The 17,222-nt window shown below is 37.7% G+C and overlaps 1 protein-coding gene across 1 annotated transcript in view; it reads right to left on the bottom strand.

The window, feature by feature from the left end:
* The window catches only part of THADA (THADA armadillo repeat containing), a 3,943,996-nt gene that overhangs the window by 496,432 nt on the left and 3,430,342 nt on the right, over positions 1-17,222 (bottom strand). The window lies entirely within an intron of this gene.

Genomic DNA, 17,222 nt, shown 5'->3' with positions numbered 1-17,222 from the left:
GTACATGAAGAAAATTACTGTCACAGGTACTCCTTTAGTTACTATCTAGGACTAGAACCACCTATAACACAATGGTACCCAGTAAGACTTCTGTTCAATATCTGTAGTTAAGTCCCTTGGAAAAGTGTGCAGATCAGACCACCTCTGACTTCTAGGCATGTCCTGATCATATGTAAAATGTAAAATAAAGAGAAACATTAAGGATAACAAAACAATATGCCCACAACACTCATAAATCAAGGATGTGAATTTGTAACATTCCTTTGTGTCCAGATTAAAGGTTCAGTTTAACTAGCATATCACGTTGTACACATTTACACATGAGCTTGGGCCAGCACAATTCTCTGCCAGAGCTTCCAGAGTCATAGAAGCTGCTTCTGATTAGGTAATGACCAGCCACGTGGGAATCTTGGTATAATGACTACTCATGTAGGAAACTTGGTATATGCAGAAATTAATGAAAAGATTTGCATCACAGAACAGATATCACAGTATGTTAGAAAGTGACCTTGAAGAACTTCATGTGCAGCTTAGGTAGGGCTCAAGAATTCTGCAAAATTGGATGACTGCCAAAGCCAAGATGTCAGTCTGTTTGGGTATCTCTGTGACATATGGTGATAAAGCCCCAACTATTCTGTAGACATCCCAAGTCTGAACAGCAGTTCAGGCACCTATAAGTGCTGGCCAGGAGGCTGGGAGATAGTAGCTGCTGCTGCTGTTTTGCCCATGCTTTGGGGTAGAAAGCAGTCCTGGTTCACCAAAAGGGTGATACACAGCAGATATACTACATGTTACCATGGGGTTTTCAAGCTTGCCAAGCCTGCTCTGTCACAGTGTACCTCGTACTGAGAGCAAAGGGAAACTTGGCATGTGGGGGCTGAATTCCCTTTGGGATACAGGGATACAGCAATGGCAAAGCTTACATAAGCTGCTAAGGGCAGAGAAGTGTGCTGCTGGGGAGGAGGTAAGCAACCTCCTCAACCAATATGCTGGCAAACTCCCTAACACTCACCAGGGAACACAGAGTTGATGGGAACTCATGGGCAGAAACAACTGGGCCAAAAAGTTCTTGCCTAGCCCAGGAATGCCTGGAATGAATGGGCTAACTGGGTGCTGGTAGTACAGCCACTGGGCAAGGTCCCTGGGGGGGGGGGGAGCAAAAAAAAGGATGTCAATCTGCTGATAGAGAGACTCCTGCTCTTATTCTTGTTTAGTGATGTGGTGGGGTGCACAACAATCACAGAACTGACCCTCTCCTACAATACCCATGCGCATTCATCAGTGAAAGCCAAAAACCAAGCCAATGTTAAGGATCTGCAGAATAATAACCCACATTCCTACCCTATATTGAGAAAAGACAACTGTCACTCAAACATCAAACCCCTTGTGGTCAGCCCCATAATGTCCAAAGCCAATTATTAGAGCCAAGTCTGCAAGTAAATATTCAAACAAAACACCACTGACTCCTGAAATATCAGATTTGAAAATTACACACCACTGGTAGTGGACATGTATTAAATGCATGTGAAAAATTAAACATTTACATTTTAATTGCTCTCAAGGCATACTGGCTGTGTATATGGCAACAAGACTTAAGATCACTGATATGCAGTTATTACAGAGTCTACTTTCTTGAAATGTTTAATGTCAATACAGAATGTAAATGTTTTACTATCTAAACTGGAGTGAAAACAGGAACATTATGCAGAAATGATGTATTTATGTGGTCGGTTGATATGACAGATAAACAGGCAGGTGGACTCACTTCAGGGTCAATTTAGTGATCCAAAAGACCCCATTGCAGATATTTCCTGGGCTACATGATGAGGCACAATAAAAAAGTAAACACAACACTGTAAAACCATAAAACAAAAATCTGTGCACATGTCAACAAGAAAATGTCTACAAGAAACAAACAGTAAACAGCCTTTTACAGACTCAGCAAATGAATGAAAAATGAAATGGTGAAATCTGAACAAGACTGACTCAGTATGAAACACCATTCAAAATGAATAATCAATTTAGGTGGGTCATACATTTTGCAGATAGATTACCCCAAAACTGTAAAGTGTGCCCTCTTTTGAACTATCTCCGCAGATTTCTTGTTAAAACTCAGTGGTGCTTCAATGCCCAGTAATGCTACAGGAAAGCTATTACAAAATCAGTGAAAGATTCAGCCTTCATACAGATGAGGGGGAGCTAATACTAAATGAAAGTTATTAATCTTGACAGGGCATCATTGCAGTTTGCCCACTGCCATTATCTGCACTGTTTCTGTTACCCTGCCATGACTATTTTCCTTTGAATTCTACTGTAAATACCAAGCAACAGCTACTTCCTTGGAAACTGTAGCATTCCTTTTATCTTTGTTTCATTCTAGGACAGAACAAAGATCTAATTTTAATTCAACATTCATGCCTTATTACACATTTGTCAACACTTAACAAAGCTATGCAAACCTTTCAGGGAAATTGCAAATGCAGAAGCCTCATCCTACTAAATTTTGACAGACTGAAACTCTTACTGAGCTCTAAAATGTGCCCTGCATGGTGGTCATACTTGAAGACAGGCATAATTCTAATGCCACACTCAGCTTGACCAGGTAGATTAAAATACCAAAGGGCAGCACAACATCATGCTATATAATGTAACCCCATCTACGTAAACTGCACTAAAACAGTACCAAAATAAAAGCACTCAAAGTGCCATGTACCGTAATTACGCAAAACTATACTGCAGATTTATAGTACTGTACTGAAGATCTGTCAGACACACAGAAATTAGTAACCTGAACATTATTCTGGATGACCTTTGCACCTTTGTTCATCAGTTAGCGTCATGGAGCTATTACTCATTGCACTGTCGCCACCCAGAATCTCATATAATAACCCCCATACTGCCCTACATACCAACTTTTTTTTTTTTTATTTACTTTCCTTAAATGGCTGGTGCAGGTATTTTCAAGTTCTGCTATATGCAATCACTTGTTTGGTACACTCATACATCCTTTTAGCCATAATAATGAAAATAATTTTGTTTTACAAAATGCACTCCATAACCTTAACTCCCTGTTAACTTAACAACCATGATAGGTCATTCAATTTCCAAAAGCAATTTTGTTCAACCAGACATGTTAGAGGGACAAGTATGTGTCTCAGAGACAAACCCTTCTCTGGAACATCCATGTGAAGCAGAGTTCGTCCATAATCCAATTTAACCATAACCTGGACCAGTTAATGGGGAACTGGAAATTTACATCTGGTCTGGCACCTATGTCTCTGTCAGACAGAGACAGCCTGTAAATACTTGACCACCCATACCCAAAGCTACATATACCCTCTAAAATAAACTTAGAGTAAACTTGTCAGACAAGTTGGGAAGAATTGCTAGGCTTAAAAAGCTCCCTGTGGTCTTTAGCCTAGTAATCACCTATGAGCATAGGAACTTTTCCACATAGGAACTTTTCCACGCAAGTCGCATCTGTTACTCTAACAGTTATTTGTGGGTTTCATACACATCTTCTCTTGTATTGCTTCTTTCACTCACTGTCTAATAGGCTTTAATCCATACTAGCCTGCCAGTCCACCTCCTGTAAACAAAGTGAGTTAACTATGCTCTTGCACAATGATAGGTTTAGGCAGTTCAGAATGCCTGGTTCAAAGTAGCAGAAGTTAAGCAATTGTTGGGGAAGGGGGCAGCCACCCAAGCTGCAAGGTGTTAAGGGGCATAACTGAGAAGTTCCTGCATTCGTTTTCTGTACTGGCACTTCTAGGCCTTCAAAAGAAGCTACGAGGGAGTGGTGCACCACATTAGGGACTGGCGCAGGGTGCTAGGTGAGTCAGTTCCAGCTCTGTCATGTAGTACTTATCCTAGATAATTTGATGCAAATCAAATATACAGCACCTCCATCACCAATACATAGACAGTGGGAACAAACTGATGTGCCATGTACCTTGCTTTAGCAAAGCTATAGCAAAGGTCATCATTACTGTAAACGTAAGTAATCTTACATGCTACTGTAAACGTACGTGATCTTATGGCTCATGTCTTCTGGGACACGTAGAATCTACCAATTTCATCCTTTTTTCTACAGTAAATCAGCTACAACAATAAAAACAAAATTAGAAGATACAACTGGAGTAATGAATGGCAAGCACAATTAAGATCAAGTTTATTTAGGTAACCCAGCACTAAACAATTAAAATATAAACTAATTATGAAACAATAAATAAGCAGGTAATAAAAACCATAATAAATAGATAAATGATGGTGTGCTAAAAATGATCATATGCTAGGAAAATTAACTTTTAACAAATAACTTGCATCCTGACAGCCTAGATGTACTCTACCATCCATCGGGGGAACAGGTTCCAGAGGCAGAGAATTTAGTAACTACAAAATTGAATACCAGATGTCTCCAAACAGCCTCTGTGCAGCTCCGACAGCCCCATGGATGTATCTTGAATGCAGTCTGTTACAAATTTAGTATGGGCTCAGTGAGTATATCTTGAAACAAAGATGGGAGGATTACCATAAAAGCAGAAGAGAGGGTTAGACATTCAGGCAAAGATAAAAACAGGCAATCACATATCACAGGGTCAAGCAAAGGTGACTCACAACATTATTAGGTCTTAACACTATAAAACAGGTGTCTACATAGCAAGATTGGGGGGAGGGGGGCAGCAGACAGTGAGATATGAAGGGAGGCTGGGAACAGCTGGTACCACAAAATGCAGCCAATGACAAGATGGAGTAGAATACTGAGGGGCCTGATTATAAACTGTTAGGGAATAACACAGCAGGGACAGCTGGGCATAGAGTGGCAATTTATGTAAAGAAGGCCATCAGATGTAAGGTCATACAGGAGGAGGACCATCCCATGAAAGGCTGATGAAATAGGCAGCCTTAAGCTTAAGGATAAATGGCATAAAATAGTTTACAACAAAATATTTAATTAACTTGGCACCACTGCATGTGGTGCACAATGTGGTAAACAGTGTTTTTGACTCATCAGCATATGCTTCTGACCATTGTTTTTGTTAAAAAAAATTTTTTTTTAAATACTGTACTGTGTGACAAACTTTAAACTCAATGTTTATAGACTTTAATGGGTGCACTGCTGTGCATGCACAGAGATCCAGACATTAAGTCTATCGATGCAGTTCAAATTATCCCTAAGATGACATCACTGACAGACACACTAAATTTATTTGGGTGATGATTTAATTAAAAAAAAAACAGTTTATCAACTTTTTATTTAAAAAGGCTCATATAAATAAGGAATGAAAGTTATTATGATGCTTCACTGCATTCAACCCACTAGATGCAATGATTCACCTATGAATCTAAACAAAATACTTGAAAACAAGGAAAGAGGAATAACACCAGTGGATCAATGTAGTGTATCAGTAGTTCCCAGACACTTCAAGACAGGTAACTAAGAGGACAGAGGAGAAAATAAAGGAATGTGGAATAAGCAAGAGGATAGTACTTATTGGGGAGATCTGAATGTGCCGGGGCAAACTAGGTGACTCCAACTAGATAATGAATGTTTTGTGTCTTACCCAGCACAGCTAACAGGTGTGGGATTGTACTGCAAAGGACAAAATTCTGGATGTGGTCCTAGCCAATGTGTGGTTGTGTGGGTGTGGGGGTCAGGTACGTAAAACAAAGCTGCCAATAGATAATAGTAATTACACCACTGCGTGGTTTACAGCTCTGAGAAAAACTAAGAATACAATGAAAAGGACAAGTACAAAGATGTGGACTGTTGGAAAATGGATCATGATAAGCTACAGAAGATGTTCAAATAAAATGTAGTGGATTGGGGACAAAGTGGAAGTCCAAATAAGCCAGAGGAATGTGTTAGGGATGCAGTACTCAGTGCTATAAACAACAGTCTGATGAAGGGTGAGAAAGAGCAGAGGGACTCTGTGGTTATACAGAAATGTCAATCTAGCAACTAGAGCATATAAGAGGTAGAACAGAGGAGACAAAAAAGGTTAGGAGGCAAAATGCAACAAAAGAAGGGTTCCATGTTGGAAGTAAGGTATGTCGTGGGGAGGGAGACAACAGACAATCACCTAAACCGAGAGGAAGAAGGATGAATGGGGAAATGGCTGATATAAGTTAGGGTAAACACAAGAACTGGATGAGTTGCCTCCCGTGGTCCATGAAAGTCTAGCTAATGTGCTGTTATGGCACATCCTGTGATAGAACTCTTCAAAGGTCATCAGTCAGTGTTAATACAGCATAATAACCACAAGAAAGCAACTATGTAACACTTATACAATGGAAGGTGCAGGAAGAAGTTCTGGGTTATTCAGGTCTATAAGCCTAATGACAGTAGCAGAGAAAGTCAAGGAAAGAATCATAACAGAAAGGCTGACCGCTCTTCTAAACAGCAGCAATGTTCAAAGCAACAATCATAATGGCTTCACAGACAGAATCAGTGAAATCTGATACAACTATAGGACTGTGTTAAAAGAAAACTTGACAAAGGAATACCAGCAGCTGTGGTCTATTGGGAGTTCACCAAGCCCTCTGACTCGGTCACACAAAGCTCACTACTAAGAAAACTGGGAGGACTGAGGTTAGGCTGGATGTTGCTGAGTTAGATCGCCGCATGGCTGAAGTGGAGGGTCAGAGGTACAATGTCAAACATACAGCTAGCAGACTTCTGCAAACTGAACAACATGTAGATTACAGCTCCGTCAGTTTGGAAACTGAAACTTTTATATAAAAAAGCCTACAAAAGTTATACGATTGGATTAAATTTAGTTACAGGTGAGTAATTACATTGACTGGATGCTGACAAAGAAGACATTTGGAAAAAGGAATCAAAAATCAAGAAGAAAAGAAAAAGCTCTAGCTGGGGAGAACCCTCCAGCTGCTCAAGTCTCAGTTAAAGCACAGCAGATGCTTCTCAGTAACTTAAGAGTACAATTAATCAAATGCACTCAAAAGGTATTTAAAATAAATCAGACACATGTTGGAGTAAGACATATAAAGTTAAATGGCAAAATGTTTGAAAAATACAATAAGCTTTTTAACTAGTTATTCAGATAAGCTGGGAAAAAATGCAGAAATCAGAGACAGTAATGAAGGAAAGACTGGCTAAATGTGAGGCTTCTCAAGAAAAGCTGTTTCAAAAAGTTGTTGTTGTCTTTTGGCTTTTCCCAGTTAGGGGTCGCCACAGCAGAACTCTGGTCCGCTAATGATTGGCAGTAGATTTTTCATGGTGCGGAGTTGCCAGCTGGACGCCCAACCTTCAGCGAAGGCACGCCCATTCATGCATGTCTTTTGGAATGCCACACGACCTGCGGGGAGGACATGCAGACTCCACAAAGAAGGCACTCCCTACACACTAGCTGAGAATCGAACGGGAGAACCTCTTGCTGCGAGGCAACAATGCTACCGCTGCACCACCGCGGATTTTTCAAAAAGTAGTTAAGTTAAATGACAGAGCAGACAGAGATAACCAGAGATTTTTTTTTTTTTTGCTACACCAGAGAAACTAGAAGGAACAGCCTGCTTTGATTTAATGAAAGCATAAATAAGCAATGGGCTGGTGTTCCACAGCAGGATGTACTAACTGAGCGAAGTTATGTGTATTCTCCAAATCTGGCCACTAGGAAACAGCTGCGACCTATATAAGTGAAGGTGCAATAATACCAGCAGATAAAGTTGCTTCTAATGAAACAATGGCAAAAGGGAAAAGGATTACAAGTTGGGACAACAGTGCATTTTTTTTTGAAAATGTATTATTTACTGTACACTAAAGAGAAATCAAGATGATCACACCAGTCAAGGGATGTCGAGAGAGAGGTGTGAGATTTATGCTGCTATATCCATCTTTATTCATAATACTTTCTGGAGGATCAAAGATCTTTTTAGATAAATAACAGGCTATGGATGAAATAAAACGTTTAGCCAACAAAAGGTGAACAGGAGATTGAACTCTGCTCCTCAATCTTCTGGCAATAAGAAAACCCATAAATAGACATTGCCAGTACAACCTTTCATTGTTCAAAAGGAAAATGTTTGAGTGACCAAAACAGTAAAATACAGTAAAATATAAAGAGAGCTAACTAGAAGAATCAGAAGCACCTTGGACTCGAACTAGAGACTGGTGTTGGAAAATTGAGATGATCAGGAAGAAGAAGATGAGCAACAAAGTGTAATTAGAGAATAAGCTGGAGAATCTAAAGCATCAGTCCTATCAGCTGCAGTTCAGACATGTTACCCGTGATCCAACAAGAAGTGGATAAAGAAAATGGAATTTTACTGACTGTGTTAAACTGTTGTAATATCTATAAAGCAAAAAATCATCTTTGTCATTAATGTTTAGTACAATACTTAATTGTCTGAAGTAAGTGAATGTAGCTCAGTTTTTGTTCTCATTGTTTGTAACTTGTATAAACGTTTTGTGATGGAAATTGTATATTATTGTATAAAGCAGTTCTATATAGTACTACATATAGTATGCAGCTGGAGGTATTTTAAATGTAAAGGGGTTGGGGGATATCAATGCCTGCTGATATGCTACTGATATTAAAGTACAAAGCACTTTTTTAGCTGTAAAGCATCCAGGCTCTAAACTGTAACAAAATAAGAAAACTAGAAAGAACCACATTAAAGTTCATATAACGTTGTGATCTTTGACTATTAGAGGGGGTATAAATGCTTACTGACCACATTCATTCCAGTGTTGAAAGAATAATTTCTGCCTTTGTTTAATTTCTACCAGAGTTCTGGGGTTTTAATACCATTTTTAGGAATGAACCCCATTGCTAAGTCGGGGTATGATTAGAGATCATGAAATTTGTATAGTTTCAGTTTTTCAGGTTATCTAGGAGAGCGCACAGCGCCCACAATATGCCCATAATTGCCTCCTCCTATAATTCATACGGGGTTGCATGTATTGGCAGCATACCTAAATACAATTGTAAATTCTTTCTTATTAGATCTGTTGCTCCTACTATTAGAATTGTCTGCGCATCTTTCTTCGAAATTGCTCTTGTCTCTGCTTGCAAATCCTGGTATTTCATGATTTTATGTCTTTTTGTACATATGACATTGTATTCACTGGGTGTAAAAATTTCGATGATCAATGCTGCTCCTGTCTTTTTTTTCATTAACTATTGTATCTGTTTTTCTCACATCTAGTTTTGAAATGTTGGTAGTGGGTGATCTCACATGACATAAACTTTATCATTCACCATAACACTTTGTGGTTCATGTTTCCAATGCTTCTCAGCTAGTTCTGTATTGTAGTATTTATACAATCCCCAGTGCAGCAGTCCTGCCACATTATTGTGCCTTTCAGTTAACAGGCAGTCTGCCATCAGTGCATCACACCCAGCAACAAGATGTGCAACTGTTTCCAGTTCTGTTTTACAGAACATTTGTCTCTTTCTCCAGCATTTTCAATGGATTCTGTAAAACAAATGTGTGTGTGTGTGTGTGTGTGTATTCAGGACAAGGAATATATAGTCTTGGTATACACTGATTTTTATATATCATTTGATAAGAGTGAAGCATTTTTCTTGTTTTAGTATCCAACTGATCCAATACTTTTTGGGGTCAATCATCCACCAAGGCCATAAGGTAGAAAAGGAAGAGCAAACTGATTTATACCTTGAACTTTATTCCTAGATGTCAAGGCAATTTTCAATATTAGGTTTCATCTTCTGAAGTATTCCTTACTGATCTTTATCCTCAATTGTTCATGCTTTATTGCTGACCCTTCTATGCCCAAATATGTATACACTTCCTCCTGCTCAAGTTCCTTTACATCACATTCCTGCTGCAGGTTGATACTTTCTTGGTGGTGTAGCTTTCCTTTTTTCACATGTTGCTTTTGCACATTTGCTAGCACCAAATGTCAATCTTGTATCATCTGAAAAAGTTTTAACCATTTGCAGTTGGGCTTTTAACTCCTCATTTCATAAAATATACAATTTACGTCATCCACAAAAAGTAGATGAGAAATCTTTAAACAAGGTTGATATCTAGATGCCAAATTATAACCATGGTGTGATCTGTTAAGAAAACAGCTTAATGGGTTAAAGGCAAGACATAACAGCGCTGGTGACAAAGAATCACCCTGGAATATTCCCCTTTGAATTGTTATTCCTGGGATAATACTTTGCCCTTTGTCATGGCTCAAGTGTGCAGCAGTTTGTTTCTGTTTCGTGGTCAGTGCAATGCAACTGATCAATGTAGAGTGCATCTTATACATTTGTAAGTATTCCTTTATCCATGACTGTGGGATACTGTCAAATGCTTTTCTGTAATCTATGTCATACTTAGATACTTAGATTCTTCCCCTTTTTAAACTCTCTATTATGGGACTTTATGTTGCAACAAATGATCCTTTGTTACATATGACTTTATTACCTTTTTGTTCTAGCGTCATACTTAATTGTTTCTAAATTACTATAAACTCTATCATTTCCAGTATATATTGTCAGAAGGCAGGTTACTGGAGTATAGTTGTTATGCTGGCTTGCAGGTTCATTCGGAGGAGTACTGTTTCCTGTTATAAACCAGGTTGGTGTCTGTTCAGGACGTACATATAGCTCAATTACTGACACTGCAGTGCAACACTGAAAGGTGTTAGACTCCTCAGTGACATCCATCATATGAGGCAGTAAGCCTAGGTCCCAACTGCTTGAGTTGCTGGTAGCTTAAATTTATGTAAAGGATCACATGGCACCTACCAAAAAGAGTATGGGAAGTTCCACAACGACCTGGCGAGTTTTCCCCTAGTTGCATAAATATCACCTTATGTCTCCCCTGAAAAGATGCTACTAGACAAGTGAGACTAACCTGGTCAACAAAAGGTACATTAAAACAAAAATGTGCCTACTTATTTTTTGATGGTGTTTCTGTTCCTTTCTCTTTGCTTCCCAATTCTATATTAAACCTTTTGGGGTAATTAATAAATTGTTTATTTCATACTTTTCCTTTATAGTTATCTGCATAACTTTTTTTTGCTTGTGCTGACATTTTTATTTTATTACTAGAAACATATGATAAATCCCGGTCTGGTTTGATACTTTGCATTTCTTTTAATACATATATCTTTAGAAGAATTTTGATGATCTTTTCCCTTTCCCATATTCTTCCAACAATGATACTTCTTGTCTTGATGGCTTTATTTGTTTTGGCTGTTTGATGCTTCCATGCTGCAGTCTTCTTCCCTTTCTTTCCTTCGTTTCACTATGCTTTTGTGGTAACACTTTATATGTTACAAGACAGGCTACACAGTAATATATTTATTTATGTTATATCACATGCATTTCTCTTAAAAGTCTTCGAATATCACTGGAGCTGCAGTTTTTTGGTATTGATTTGTGTGGCTTTCTCCTTTGTGCAAAAATGGCACCAAATCAGATCTCTTTTCCTTTCTCAAGTCCATGTTTGTTTTTTACATCTTTCAAAAAGCTTTGTTTTTTGTTCTTTACACTTTCTGACTTCCTCTGTTGCTTCTTTTTCCAAGTAGCAAAATCTTTCTTTGTCTATATACATTTTTTTGTTGATCTGGTCTGTTAAGGAACATATTTTTTTTGTCTGTGGCTTTTGACACTTTTTCCTGTGTGAATACTTTTATTCCTCTAATTTCTCTCTTACTCTCAAATATCCTCTATTTGAAAATTCTGGGTTTTTTCTCCAATACATAATTTTTTCCTTATCCTCAACAGTCCACTATGTCATCTCTATGCCTCTTTTTTTGGCCAATCAGTTTTTGTGGTTTTTGTATACTACTTTTGCCTTCAAGAATGGGGGGGGGGGTCTGGAGACATTCTGCCCCTGTGCCTGCTCTAACCATATGGCAGGAATGTTTCCATATCCTGAGGATTCTGCACTATTTTTTTTTTTACAATCCTGGTACCAATGTGTACAAAATGAGTGGACCATTTTTTTTATCTTGGGACCTGTGCTTTCAGTCTTCTTTTTAATTTTTGACCTACCTTTCTCCATAATATATAAAATACAGTCCACATATCAGCATTGCCTTGGTGAGTTCTTATAAAAACAGGATCCGCCATGTGAAGGTACTCACCAAGATCTGAGTACAGCTGCAGCAACACAGTGACTGCTGATTTCCTTTCTCCATTTGGTCCCCTAATAATTTCCCATTTTAAAGGGGTGGATTTCTGGATACATGTTAACTTAGCTACAGACAATTTTTAAGTAAAAAAAAAAAAAAAAAAAAAAAAGCACTGAAAATGTGAAACATGCTAGTTCTTGAATTTGCTAAATAATTAGCTGCTTTTTTCCCCATTAACACTTTCTTTGGGTTGAAGACAACAAGCAATTGTGCAGTTAATCTTAAGAGGTGTGGACAGTGTGTTCTTAGTAAAATTTGCAAGGTACAATGTAACTAACTTTTAAAAAAGATACTGGTAAACAGTTTAGTGAACTTTAAATGCAAAGTAAAGAAAGAAATGACATTTGAAATGTTGGGAATTAAATAGTTATACAAGTAAGTGCTCCCCAGCAGCCTTTGTACTTCAATGCACTACATAGAATAATGCATAATTTAGACTGAGTATAGCCAGTGTATTTTTTCTTAAGACTGAAAGCTAATGTTTATTGAAAGCATACAAGTTGTTTCCACATCTAGAAGGGAACAGAAATAAGGTAAGAACTGACAGCAAACTGAATAAGTAGGAACACAGTCTCACATGTGAGCATGGTTAATCTTATCTTTAGCATAGGTAATGTCAGAAGGTACAGCCACATGGCAATCCATTTGGGAACTGTATATAGTGTATTTGCTGCAAGTTAAAAGTGGAAGTGGTGTTTTGAAAATGCATTCATTTTTTTTTTATTTCTTGAGCTTTTTATTGAAATTTAAAATCTTTGAAATGCGGCATGTGTTCAAATAGAAATGAGAAAAAGCAACTACATATAAGATCAGCCTGCCATTCACTAGTATGTGCAGACACACTGCAAGATGGAAACATATATTCAAAACAACTGGCTTTTATCAAAATGGCTGTTTTGTCAGCATTGACATGGATGGTAAATGGTCTTACAGGTAACAGACAGCATATAGTACTGTAATTAACTATATTTAGCAGTATAGGGTAAGAACAATAATGTTAAAGGAGATGCATTTGGTTAGAAATGAGCTTATAGATTTGTCAAAGAAATTTATTTGTCTTTGTTTACTGTGAATGTTCAACTGGGTAATACCCACTTTCAGCAGAACCCCAAGGAGAAAAGCTCCATTTGCTTACATTGCATTATTCTAAGTTCCAGTTAATCATAGAGTAGTGACATTTCTATTTACATTTATACACAAACAGTAGTTACATTTACACATTTTGAGATTTTATACAGGTTGAAGTTACTAAACCGAAAGCCCACATGCAGTTTACTGGATTGTACAGGCAGCAGCTATGTATAAAACTGTTTTGTCGTTTAAGTAAAAGGTTGAGAGTATTCTTTTTAAGGAAAGTATTTGGAGAGTATTGTATGGTGAACACAAAGTCTTAACCTTGCGATGAGCATGTGGAAGACCAGGATTGGTTAAACGTGTTGTTTAAGCAGTGGTTTAAAACTGAGTTTGTCGAAGAGTTTTATTTGTGTGGTGACACTACACTATTCCAGAGTTTAGCAATGAACAGGGAGTACAGTGAGTCTCTTGCAACATTATTTGACTTATTTGGAAGTAATAAGAATTTGTTACTAGAGCAGAGATCCCTTCCTGGACAGCAGGGTAATAATAAGTTTTGTAGTGCAGGGCATTTTTCTGTATGATGAATGAGACTGTGTGCTGTAGTTAGTTCTGAATATGTTAGGTAGTTGTGTAATTCAAGCCTGTTTAATTGCTTTAAGCTATGACAATGGTAGGGTCCTATGAGGGAGATTGGTGGTAAATTTAGCTATTTTATTGTAGTAGGAGACAAGTTTCTTTCTTTGAGTATTGCTTAAGTTTGTTAGAATAGGAGTGGTGTATAAGAAAGATGACAATAAGAAGGTGGTGGCTAGAGTTTTTCTTGCAGTATCTGTAAGGAATCCATGAATCCTATAAAGGAAGTCTAGTTTCTGGTATGTAGATTTAGAGGTGTGCATTATATAGTGGTCCTATTTGAGACAGTCATCTATTATAACACCTAGAAGTTTACTGTGGGTTACAGTTTCAGTGACAGTGTTATCTGAGGACTTTATGGTAAAAGATTGCTTTTGATTTTGGCAACTTTTTGAGGTAAAAATGCATTAACTTAGTTTTCTTGGAGGTGAGCAGGAAGTTTGATTCTTTGAGCCAGGTTTCTATAGAGAAAAAAGATTTTGGGGAAAAATCTTGGAGCTTATTTACTGTTGAGGCTGCACATATTAATGTTGAGTCATCTGCATACTGAACTAAACTAGCATTCTGAGTGGAGTTACGGAGGTCATTAATAAATATATTAAATAAGAGAGGACCCAGGACAGAGCCCTGAGAGACACCTATAGTAAGTAACTGCTTAAAAAGATGAGTAGGTTTGTTGCCACTTAATGGCTTGTTGCCTTCCAGATAGGTAAATAAGATACCACAACAAGGACTACTGTAAAAGTCCCACTAAGAAGAGTCAAACGAGCTGCTGCTGATGTGAGAAAGTATAAAATCCTTTGACAAGTCTAAGAATATTTGGCTTACTATACTGGAAAAATGTAGTAGTCCAGTAGTGGTGCCATGCTGGGCCTAAAGCCATGTTGTGTTTCTGAGAGCAGGTTATCTGAGGTTAGGTACTGCATCAGCTGCATATGGATGCATTTCTCTAATACTTTTTTGGGGGGATCGCAATTAGGCTGTAGTTATTAAACTCTGTAGATGTGCCACCTTTGTGCAGTGGTATGATGTAGGATTTTTCCACAGTCATGGGATGCATCTTTCTGCTATGGACCTCTTAATTGGTATGGATACAGGGAAGGTTATGACTTCTGCAACCATTTTTAGGTAGTTTAATGGTAGTTGGGCCACTGCTATGGAAGTAGACTTAGTTTAAGGAGCAACTTCATTATGCATGAGGTAGGTACTAGACTAAAATGAAGAGCTGTGGGTTGTTTTGATTGGGCAGGGGTAGAGAGAGAGAGGGGGCAAATGTGTTAGTGTCTAAGAGAGATACTATTGATTGTATAAAGTAGGAATTAAATTGTGTGGGGATAGAGTTTGTCATATTATCTGTTTTGGGGGATGGAGTGGTGATCTTGCCAGGATGGATTTAGTGATGACCAAAAATGATATGATTAGTTTTATGTTTGTCTTGTAGCTTGGTATAGTATGTTTGCTTATCCTGTTTGACATGGAGTTTTGCAAGGTTTGTATGATGTCTAAGTTGCTGGAAGGGATTTTGAGTTTTATTTTTATACAAATTTCTCCAGGCTTTATCCCTTTTTATCATGATTTTTTGTTTGTTTGTTTCTTTTGCCAGCCATGATGCGAGGTTGGACTTTACTCTTTTATTACATACTGGTGCTGGCTTATTTAAGGTCTGTAAGAATATGTTATTAAAGTGTTCTACGGCAGTATCTAGTGGCATTGTCCTAAGTACATTCCAGTTATATAGTTTTAGTGTTTCATTGAAAGTGTCTTTATTGAAATTGGTTGTATTTCATATTTGATTATAGATAACATGTTTATTTAGTTTATAATGAGTTCTAATGGCATACATTGGTATGTGGTCGCTTATGCTGAGAAGCAGCCTACCTTTGTCAGTTTGTCTGGTTTGTTTGTAAGAATCCAGTCTAATGTTGAGTGCCTCCCTGAAGTTTTATTGATTCTAGTAGGTGTGGTTATTAACTGTCTGAAGTTGTACAAGTTTATGGATTCAGTGAGGATACTGGTATTTATGACTTGCCAGTCTATATTTAAGACTTCAAGCATTATAGTTTCATGGTTAATTTTTTGGGATATCCAATGCAGGATACTTTCAGTGGGTCTATATTATATGAACAAAAGTTGATATAATAGAATGTTCTAATGAGCAACAATCCCGGAAATCGAGATGCATGCTGTGGGATCGTAGTACAGTGAATATTGGAGTATTTGCCCTTTCCTCACTGTAGTGCAATCTTGGAGGTGGAATATATATTTAGCGGGTGGGGGGGTGCAGCCCCCCACAATATCATTTTCGATTTCCCAGATTTTTGCTCATTAGAGCATTGGATTATATGAACTTTCGTTCATATAATATAGACAGGCTTTCAGCAGTATCACTTTTATTCCCTTCTGGTATATAAATTGCCATTGAACATATAGTTTTCCTATTGCTAATTTTTAGGACTGTTAGAAGTTCAGCACTGTTAAATTTGGGTATTTGCTGTGACAGGGAATTTTTATAGATGATTGCTACACCACCTGCATGCTTGTTTTGTATGATATGCCTGAGTATACTGTATCCTGGGGGGGGGGGGGGCAATCTCATTATCCTTTGTTTCTTTTTGTAACCAGGTATCAGTAGCTATGACTACATTAGGAGTGTATCTGGAAAAGTAGGCATGTATGTCATGGATTTTATTGCACATACTTTTTAGGTTCATATTTAGTAAGGTGAGTTTGGATTATGTTTTTTGTTGAGATGTATTAGGTGACTGGTTTATATTGGGGATGGAACTGACAGTTTTATCAACAGTGGGACATGCTTTGAAGTGAATATCTCTGCTAATTTTTTAAACTGATATTTTACAGAGGGAAGAATGTGGCCAGTTATATTTTGGTCTTGGTTTGGTATTTGATAGTAAATTTGGATACTTAATTTTGAGATATGATGTAACCTGTTTTGTGTATTATGCTGGATGTACTGTATTTGTATAACTTGATGTTGGAGCTTTTCTCCCCGGGCCTCCGGTGAAAATGGACCTGGTCCAGTCGGAATTTCCCGGTTAACAAATGTAAAATAAATAAATAAATAAATATTTATAGATAAATAAATCAGACATCTTTTGTTTGTAGAGGCAGGGTTTTATGGAGAAAGATGGGCTGGGTAGATGTTGATATTCTTTCTGAGGACTGGTTGAAGTCCTACATATTTGAAGGAGGTGCATTTGATAACTGGTGAGGAATGTTAGCAGAGTGAGGAGGAATAGTGCAATAATCTGAGTTATGGGCATCTTATTTAACTTGGGTTAATCTTTGTTGTAAATTAGGATTAGAAAATGTTAGGAGGGTATTGGGTTGGTTGTAGAGATGTAATTTGATAGTTACTGGGGCAAGTATTATGACA

Source organism: Protopterus annectens, chromosome 6.part0 (assembly GCF_019279795.1).
Source record: "Protopterus annectens isolate FY-2018-M chromosome 6.part0, PAN1.0, whole genome shotgun sequence".
Taxonomy (NCBI): domain Eukaryota; kingdom Metazoa; phylum Chordata; order Ceratodontiformes; family Protopteridae; genus Protopterus; species Protopterus annectens.
The sequence above is the reverse complement of the archived record's forward strand: the minus strand, read 5'-3'. Positions and strand labels throughout refer to the sequence as shown.